The sequence below is a fragment of the Prunus persica genome, chromosome G1, assembly GCF_000346465.2.
Source record: "Prunus persica cultivar Lovell chromosome G1, Prunus_persica_NCBIv2, whole genome shotgun sequence".
In the NCBI taxonomy this organism is placed as follows: Eukaryota; Viridiplantae; Streptophyta; class Magnoliopsida; order Rosales; family Rosaceae; genus Prunus; species Prunus persica.
Genome location: NC_034009.1, coordinates 13424836 through 13435662, shown reverse-complemented (window position 1 = coordinate 13435662; position 10827 = coordinate 13424836). Strand labels below are relative to the sequence as shown.

At 37.4% G+C, this 10827-nt stretch overlaps 1 long non-coding RNA gene across 1 annotated transcript; it reads left to right on the top strand.

Annotated features, from left to right (window-relative positions):
• Positions 8469–10593, top strand: LOC109946547. The gene is made up of 4 exons (XR_002269676.1): positions 8469–8827; positions 8911–9250; positions 9856–9929; positions 10349–10593. It is a non-coding gene; the product is annotated as an uncharacterized LOC109946547 (long non-coding RNA).

Genomic DNA, 10827 nt, shown 5'->3' with positions numbered 1-10827 from the left:
GAGTATAACTCTGCTATGCACAGAATTACCTCATTAATGAGGCTATGTGGGGAAAATATATCTGAGGAGGATATGCTCGAAAAAACTCTGAGCACTTTTCATGCTTCAAATGTCCTCCTTCAACAGCAATACAGACATAGCAGTTTCAAGAAGTACTCGGAACTTGTATCTTGCCTCTTGTTAGCTGAGCAGAATAATGAGCACTTATTAAAGAATCACCAATCTCGCCCATCTGGCTCAGCACCACTTCCTGAAATAAATGCTGCATCTCAGGAAGTGAATGCCACTTCATCTCGTGGCAGTATCCACAGACGTGGGCGAGGGGGCAAGCGTGGCCACTGGCAAGGAATTAGAAAAAATCATGGTGCTCGTTCAGAGGGCTTAGGTCCAAGGAGCGGTCCATCCATGAATGGCAAAAATGCATCCCGTAATAAGGGAAAGGCACAGATGAGTCATGTGCCTAGAAATGTTGAAAGCCCTTGTCACAGATGTGGTGCAAGGGGACATTGGATGCGTGCATGTCGTACGCCCAGGCATTTGGCGGATCTCTATCAAGCTTCACTTAAGAACAGGAAAGTGGAGATAAATTACATTGATCATGCTCCGCCAGCCACAGATGGCTCATCAGAAATATCACGTAAGCTAAACAAGACGCATCTAGATGTTTCTGATTTTGTTACTGAAAAAGGGAATGAAGGTTATGAGTCCGAATTAGATTAAATTCCTTAATGTACTATTTGTATTAGCTGAAGTGTTGTTTAAATTTCAATCCAATAAAAGTGGTAATGTTGTCTTCTTTATTAAGTCCGAATTAGATTAAATTCCTTAATGTACTATTTGTATTAGCTGAAGTGTTGTTTAAATAAAAGTGGTAATGTTGTCTTCTTTATATATTTCAGCTCATTTTACTTATTTGGTGGTATGGATGTAAATTATGGATGCCCTCAAAACAAAGGCTATGGCAGATATATTTGTCTCGCAGACAGCGCAACTACTCATACGATCTTTCAAGATCGGAAGTATTTCTCAAAATTAATGCTTACAAAAGCAAAGGTAACAACCATATCAGGTCCTGCAGATCTGATCGAAGGTTCAGGAATAGCCCAAATTATGTTACCGAATGGAACAATATTGTCCATTCCAGATGCTTTGTATTCATCTAACTCCAGAAGGAATCTGTTGAGTTTCAAAGATATACGTTTGAATGGCTACCATGTTGAAACAAAGAAAGAGGAAAACATGGAATATCTTTGTATTACCTCCAGTGATACCCAAAAGCGTATACTGGAAAAGCTTTGTGAGCTCTCATCAGGGTTGTATTACACAACCATACGGACAATTGAGGCACATAGTGTCATGGACCAAGAGTCTACTGACTCAAATGCTTTTAAGCTTTGGCATGACAGATTGGGTCATCCTGGATCCACCATGATGCGCAGGATCATCACCAACTCTAAAGGACATCCCTTGTTGACTAAACACATTATGTTATCAAGCGACATCTTTTGCCAAGCTTGTTCACAAGGGAAGTTGGTGATCAGACCATCACAACCAAAGGTTGATGTTGAGTCTCCATCATTTTTGCAGAGAATTCAAGGGGACATTTGTGGACCCATTCATCCCCCATGTGGACCATTTCGGTACTTTATGGTCTTGGTGGATGCATCTACCCGATGGTCACATGTTTGTCTTTTATCTACTCGGAATATGGCATTTGCTAGGCTTTTGGCTCAGATAATTAAATTACGAGCCCAATTCCCAGATTATCCCATTAAGTCAATCAGACTCGATAATGCTGGTGAATTTACATCTCAGACTTTTGATGACTACTGCATGTCATTAGGCATTGATATTGAACATCCTGTTCCCCATGTGCATACTCAAAATGGCTTGGCAGAAGCTTTAATTAAACGCCTTCAATTGATAGCACGCACTTTGCTAATGAAAACAAAGTTGCCAGTTTCTGCTTGGGGATATGCCATTTTACATGCAGCATCACTTGTGCGATTGAGGCCAGTCACCAATAATCAAGGTTCTCCAATACAACTCGTATTGGGAAATCAACCAAACATTTCACATTTAAGAATTTTTGGGTGTGCGGTATATGTGCCTATTGCACCATCGCAACGTACTAAGATGGGCCCTCAACGCAGATTGGGAATTTATGTTGGTGTTGATTCACCATCTATCATCAGATACTTGGAACCCCTGACGGGTGATATTTTTACCGCACGATTTGCGGATTGTGATTTTGATGAGACAATCTTCCCACCTTTAGGTGGAGAAAAATCTGTGTCTAAAGAACAAGGCAAACTCATTCCTGAAAAACGACATGAATTATCCTGGAATGTATCCACATTGTCTCATCTCGATCCTCATACTGCTCAACGTGAAAACGAAGTGAGAAGGATCGTTCACCTTCAAAGTATTGCAAATCAGATGCCAGATGCATTTAATGATGCAGCATAGGTGACGAAATCTCATATCCCAGCTGCAAATGCACCCGCACAGATTGATGTCCATAATGGACAAAGCAATGTGCCAGCAAATGGTTCATCTGCTGCACGCCTAAAACGTGGCAGACCACTAGGCTCAAAGGATTCAGTTCCTCGAAAGAGGAAGTTGATGGACAAAATGAATCCAAATGAAATAAATAGAGAGCCCACAATTCATAATTCAAATGCCCCTAAAGAGGGACAGGTACTTCTTGACAAGGAAAACGTCATTGGTGAAACAAGTGCCCCTGGAGTGGCAACCGTACCTGAAAGTCAAGAAATCTCCATAAATTATACGTCCACTAATGAATTATGGAGTAGAAATGAGATGATCATCGATGATATATTTGCATTCTCAGTGGCTGCTGAAATCATAAAAGATGATGATATTGAACCGCGCTCTATTAATGAATGTACATAGAGGCAAGATTGGCCCAAGTGGAAGGATGCAATCCAGGCAGAATTAAATTCTTTAGAAAAGAGGAGTGTTTTTGGACATATTAGTCCAACTCCACCCAATGTGAACCCTGTAGGTTACAAGTGGGTATTTACAAGAAAGCGCAATGAGAAAAATGAGATCTCAAGGTATAAAGCGCGACTCGTTGCGCAAGGTTTTTCACAAAGGCCTGGAATTGATTATGTGGAAACGTACTCTCCAGTAATGGACACAATTACATTCCGTTACCTAATAAGTTTGGCGGTTTCAGAAAAACTTGAAATGAGACTCATGGATGTCATTACCGCATATTTGTATGGAGAATTGGATACAGATATATACATGAAAGTTCCAGAAGGATTCAGGTTGCCTGAAGCTGCCAAAAACAAACCACGGGGCATGTTCTCGGTTAAATTGAGAAGATCATTATATGGGCAAAAACAATCTGGACGAATGTGGTACAATCGTCTCAGTAAGTATTTACTGAAGGAAGGATACACAAATGATCCTGTTTGCCCATGTGTGTTTATTAAGAAATCAAAGTCTGGATTTGCGATAGTGGCAGTATATGTCGACGACATGAATCTAATTGGAACTTCTGCAGAGCTTCAAAAGACTGTTGATTATCTCAAACGTGAGTTTGAGATGAAGGATCTTGGAAAGACAAAATATTATCTTGGCTTGCAGATTGAGCACAGTGCTAATGGAATTTTGGTGCATCAATCAACTTATACTGAGAAAGTATTGAAACGGTTTGGCATGGATAAAGCCCATCCACTTAGCACTCCAATGGTCGTTCGATCGCTTGACACTAAGAAAGACCCATATCGTCCAAAAGGGAATGATGAAATGGTCCTTGGTCCAGAAATACCATATCTTAGTGCAATAGGAGCTTTATTGTACCTAGCACAATGTACCAGACCAGACATATCATTCTCAGTAAATCTGTTAGCAAGGTACAGTTCTGCTCCAACAAGGCGACACTGGACCGGCATCAAACATGTTCTACGATACCTTCGTGGGACAACAGACATGGGGTTATTCTATTCCAGTGAATTGACCAACGCCCAGAGTATTATTGGTTATGCTGATGCAGGATATCTCTCTGATCCACATCAAGGACGATCACAGACTGGGTATGTATTTACATGTGGAGGAACTGCGATCTCATGGCGCTCAACAAAACAAATATTAGTGGCCACATCTTCCAATCACTCAGAAATACTTGCCCTCCATGAAGCCAGTCGTGAATGCGTTTGGTTAAGATCGGTAATCCATCACATCCGAAGCACATGTGCCCTACCCTCAACAACAGACACTCCAACAATTCTGAATGAGGACAATGCAGCTTGTATTGCTCAGATCACAGGAGGATATATCAAGGGTGACAGGACCAAACACATATCACCAAAGTTTTTCTATACACATGAGCTCCAGAAGAGTCAAGAAATCAAAGTCAGACAAATCCGCTCAAGTGATAACCTGGCAGATCTCTTCACTAAATCATTGCCGAAATATACATTCCAAAAGTTAGTACATGGCATCGGATTACGACAACGCTGCAAGCAATCAAGTTGGAGCATGCAAAATCAGGGGGAGCATTCAAGAGTCCTCTAACATAGGACATATGCACGTTGTACTCTTTTTCCTTCGCTTAGATTTTCCCACTGGGTTTTTCCAAGCAAGGTTTTAATGAGGCAACCAATCTAGGGACATGTGGTCTCCAAGGGGGAGTGTTGTAAAAGTCTTGATATGGAGCCCACACAACTATTCATTACTGTTCATTACTGTTCATTTGGCGGCTTTGATAGAGTTTGTCTGTCACGGGTGAATAGTGATGAATAGTGATTATTTCAGCCTATAAATAAGAAGAGAAACGGAAAGAAGAAGTGCAGAAAAAAAAGAGAAAGGAAGAGAAAGGAAGAAGAGAGAGAAGAGAAAGCAGAGAGAAATTCTCTTTGAGAGAAAATTCAGTGAGCCACATATGTTGTAAACACTAAAGTTGTAGCCATATTATTTTATAGTGAAAGGTTACTGCTGCTGCTCTCCGAGGACGTAGGCATAGCCGAACCTCGTTAAAAACTGTGTCTTATCTATTCTACGTGCAGCTCAATATCCGCATATATTTCAGGTTATTTTATAACAAATATAACAATTAAATGCTAAAAATGATGCAATATTTGATTTTATATTCAAAACAATTAATACCAAAAATTACGCAATTGAATACTAAAGAATTAATCAAGGAAAAATTTAATTATGCATGTCTTTCTAAATACCAGAAAAACAATAACCAACGTTACAAACAATAAATGCCAATTTAATGTATCTCAATAATCATACTAAATATAATAGTAAGACCACTAAATACACTAAATACATAAAATAAAATAAAACTGATGTAGGACTCATCAATGGGCCGCCTGGCCCAAATTTAATGGGTTTGGGCTGGACAGGGTCGGGCCGGGCTTTAAAGAGGAGAGAGAAAATATCGGGTCTAGTCGGGCCGAATTTTTTTAGAAAATTCAAAGCCCAAGCCCGATCCGTGAGCCGGGCTTGAGAAAGCCCATCGGGTGGAGCCTGGCTAAGCCCAACGGGCCGGGCCTAAACGGGCCCTACTTCATTAAAAAAAATCATAAACTTAATCATAAGGGCATTTTAGTCCAAATTTGAGATTAAACTCACTTAATTCCAATATTTTCACATCAAACCAAATTCATAAAACACCCAATAAAGTCATACAACTTATAAGATTTTTCACAAAAATAATAAAACCAAGTATTATTTTTGAGGTTATTACATAATTAGATTGTAATACGTTTTAAGAAATAATTTTTAAAAAATAATAAGTATCAAAAAAATATTTTTTTAAAGGATGGTATGAATAAATATGTAAATATTTGGTGATGTGTTCAAGAAAAGCATGATTATATTTGGTGGTACGATTATGTTTCGTGATATGATTATATTTGGTGATGTGATATGTTGTTCATCTTATTTATATATATATAATTGTTGCATTAATAATTGACACAAATTAATGTGCTAATCATCCAATTATAAACTAAGAATGAGTAAATAAAAGTAAATGAAATGAAACAAATTATATATGTGATTTAAGTGATATAATCCTAAACCTAAAGTCTTATTTATACATAATTATATATGTATGTGGGCCTAAAGGGCCAGGCTTTTGTGGGCTTAATCGGGCCGGGCCTATGGGCCGGGCCGGACTTCAGACGCCCAAGCCCAAGCCTAAGTCTAGCCCGGCCCAAGGCTGGCCGAGCCATCTCAAAGCCCATAACGGGTCGGGCCGGGCTTTTTTTTTAATGGACCGAGTGGGCCCCTATCGGCCCACAAACCCGCGGGCCAAATGATAAGGCCTAAACTGACGTTATATATAGTTATGCAAAGTACTTGAAAGAAACGCACATACTATTTAAGCTAATACATTGATCAAATTATACAAATGTCAGCCAGAGTTTTAAGGCAAAGTGCAATAACGTCAATTTAATTGGCCTGGTCTTAACAACTAAATGTATCAGCCCCGATCTCTTGGACCACAGGGGTCCAAGAGATTATGGTCACCCGTCGTTAGATGTAACATCCAACGGTTCAAAAAAGTTTTTTAAAAGAAGTGCAAGAGTGAGTGAACCGTTGAATTTACATCTAACGGTGAGTGACCACATTCTCTTGGACTCCTGTGGTCCAAGAGATCGGGACTGCCAAAATGTATATATTGTTAATACCACATAAATTAATATGTAGGTTTTTTATTTTCAAACACTAGCAGTAATTGCCCACACGTTAGCAACAAATTATAAAATATAAATGTACCAACAATATTTGAAGTAATTGAAATTGTTAGACAACATGAAAGCTTTAAATTGCATCTACCCAAAACAAATCGTAATTTTTATTTTGAAAATCCAATATAAATGCAAAAGCTTCAGTTAAAGAGTTAAAAGGTATTAAAGCAAGAGTAGTACGGGAAGAAAACAACTTTAACAAACAAAGGCTTTAGATTGTTATAAAAAATATAGTTTTCTTTTTTTGTAAAGCCAAATACAAAAATATTTATATTATAAATAACTTATAAACAAATTAGAAAGCTTTTAAGGTACAATGAAATTTAAGAAAATAAAATAATAGGTAAGTAAAAGCAAAATAAATAATAAGTAAGAAGGTGAGTTTGGTACAGTGAAGCACGTCAAAGACGCTATCCTAAAGCCTTTGTAGCCTCCCTACGTGCAGGTACTAACGGTCTACAAGACTCTAAGATACGACCTTTTGTACACAAACTCAAGATCCGTTATGAGCACGTTCATAGACAGATATAGGTATCCAAGTCACAGAACCATTCTGAAAATAATAATATAAAGTAGAGAAAATATAAGTAGAAAAGGAGATAATTAGTTTGTGGTGGTGCTTGTGGTATGTGATATTCTGATAGTGTATTGTGGTTGATATTCTGATAGTGTTGTGGTTATTCAAATGTGAAGGAAGAGTGGTCTTTTATAGGCATCCAAGAACATGTAACATTCACCAACCAGAAAATTAAGGCATTCAATATAGAAATAAAACCTGAATATTAAATATTTATAACCCCACAATAAATAAAATAAAACAGCCAAAATAATTAAATAAATAAAACGGTTAAATTTTTAAAACCTTTTTAAAATTCCAACAAATTAAGGTAAACACCGATGGTTCATTTAATTCTTTTAGACGGGCAGATTTTGGTGGCATTTTTCGAGATTGTCATGGAAAGATTTTGGGTTCTTTTGCTTCATAGGTTGAGTTTCCTAGTTCAATTGCGATAGAGGTTCTGGCAGTAATTGAGTCTATTCGTGTTGCTTGGGTTCGTGAGTGGCATCACATTTGGTTGGAGACTGACTCCACTTTGGTGCTTCATTATCTTTCTTCTCCTTCGGATGTTCCTTTATATTTGCGGGTTGCTTGGAATAATTGTTAATGGAAACTTCCTTGTGTGAATATTTTAATCTCCCACAATTTTCGCGAGGATATTTGCGCAGTTGATGCCTTGATTAATTTTGATGCGACTCATGATGCTTATTACTGGTGAATCATACTTGTGCATATGAAATTATGTACTTATTAATAATGCAAGCAGGTTTACCATGATATATTTAATATTCCCAAAGGATGCCTGTCGCAATCACTTTTTTCCAAAATTTCTTTGTTAAACATAAATCTACAAAAATAATTATAAAACCAATTATGTCTCCAATATGAGTCAAAATTACTGTTAATGCAACTTTTTGGGCACAGAAAAAGGCTCAAGTACAACAATCTCAAAGGCCCACCAAATAATGAAACATCCAACGATAAAATTACTCCTTCATCATCGCAAAGCCTTTTGTCCAGGCGGATGTTCTGTTCCAATTCCTTTGCTGCCTCCCTGTGCTCCTTGGCTTTCTTGCCCTTCATCCTGCTCAAGTTTTTCAACAAATATCTTAATATATGAAAACCAAAAACACCAATTACTGTTTTCTCTTATGCATATACCTAACCGAGGGGGCTAGAATGCAGAGGTTATTATGAGGAGGTTATGTGCGGAATGATAACAACCATCAGTTTTAAATGAACGGTTCAGATTTAAGTAGGAAGTTTTTTTACAATCGGGTTAAAATTACCCATCACAAAATGAGCAACCTGGAACTTCTCTCTCATATCTCCTATTTTCTTTGAAACAGAGGTCCAAAGTCCTACGTCTGAAACTTCCTCTGGAGACAAACAAGAGCTGCCCCTTTCCAACTTCCAGAAGCCGAATTTGCTGCTCCAAAAAGAAAAAAAACGAAGACACTCAGCTGTGGAGGACGTTGCTGAAGAAGAAGGAACAAGGGTTGAAACCCACAACTCAATTCTTTCACTGGTATGTGATTTTTCAGCCCTATTGCAAACCCTTTTATTCAAAAAATATTCTGTTTTGTTAAACCTCTGTCATTAATGTTGCAGAAAATGGTTCATCATTACCCATTACATCAACTGTAACCTAAGATCTCTCTTATTCTGTAACCTCTTCCTCTTCTCCCTAGTCTCTTTCTCTTCCTTCTTCAAACCTCACAGAAAATCCATTTCCATCGTAGAATCTTGCTTAATTCAATTTTCACTTAGTTATATCTTCAACCTAAGAGCTAATTTGAACCTTAAGGTTGAACCCCAAATTCATAATCGAACCCTAGCCAAGGTGCGACTCGCCACCTCCGTCGTCGGCCTCCAAAACGAAGCCATAATCGTGACTCTCCACCTTCGTCGTCGACTTCCACCACAAACCTCATCTTCGATCTTCACTGTGGTGAGTCCTAATATTGGTTTTGCTTTTTTTTTTTTTTTTTTTTTGGGTTTCTGTTATTGATTGAGATTATTGGGTGATTACTTTCACTATTTTGAATGAGACATTAACGGGTTTCTGTTGTGGTTTGTTTGTTGTTTCTGTGATTGAATGAAATTTACCAACTATTTCCTGTGGTTGTCAAGCTCTTGGACTTGGATACACTGTTTTGTGCTTATGATTTGTCTATGAAATCATGCATACATTGTTTTGTGATTAAGGCTTGGACTTGCAGACCTCCTTGAAAGTGGTGTATTCACTCTTTTGTGATTGTGATTTGTTTGTGAAATCACTTAGGTGATATATCAAATTAGGACTTCTGGCTTTTCTGAGCAACCTGTAAGAATACATATAAAACTCATAGATGCTCTCTGAAATAACAGTAATGTATGTTCTAACCTTTGAAACCAGTAGCACCAGCAACAAATGCAAGATTCTCATTGTTTACTTCTTTTGAATGTGATTGGAGAGTTTGTAAGTTTTATGAGAATGCCAATATTTTAACATACTTTTGATACTGTAAAGTTGGCATATGTTGGATCTTTATTTTCTCTATTGTTTTGGTGCAGTCTACAATCCTCAAGGTTGGTATCATGCCAAGGTTGTGTTGGTGCCGTGAAAAGGGTTCTTGGAAAGCTTGAAGGTTTGTTGATAACTCTTGCATTTATCTAGTTCCATTGTCTTGTTCTTCTTTTTCTCTGAGACTATGCTTCTTTAACTGTTTGAACAATGCCAAATGCACTATTGATGATTTCCTAATTTGTATTTTTGTTCGCCTGCCAAGACACACATTCACTTCACCCATGTTTATTACTTTTGAATTGCAATTGAGTGTATGAAATTGTGTGCATGAATATGAACTTTAATTTTGCAATGGTACTGTCTTGTGAAAGTTTGCCATATGAAGAATTGGGTCATTTAGAAAAGCCAACAATCTATATGAATTTCGGTATTGGTTTTTGTTTTGAAATTGGTTTTAGTTGTGATTGAATGTTATGTTTTTGTTTCCACTGTGATTGAATGATTTGCTTCTAATATGCATTTTTGATCCATTTTATACAGATGGAAGATTGTCTTGTTTCAATTGGCGGCGTTCTTTTGGGGAGGAAATTGCTAACTTTCAGCTTAAATTCGGGTCTAAGAAGACATGTCTTGGAATTTTTCTTATACATATGAATTGTGTTAAAATTCTAGACCAAGAGGAGATGAAATTTTTTTGTTTTTTGCCACTTTCTTATGTATATCTTAAGATGTAATGAGATAACATTGTTAGTTCATCAATTTATGAAAGTCAAGTTAGAAGGAAATTTGTCAATCTCTAGTTTCCATGGTTTTATCGTTCCCCTTGCAAAGAAGAAAAAAATACAAATGTAACCAAATCAATGATTTAATTGGCAAATGCCATGACTGATATGTATTGCATATGTATTGCACATGTATAGCTATTTATTGCTTGTGTATTGGCCCCATATATCTTTTTTTAAAAGCATGTTGGAATAAATTTATAGGGGGAGTATGAAGTTTGTGTATTGCCATTGTAT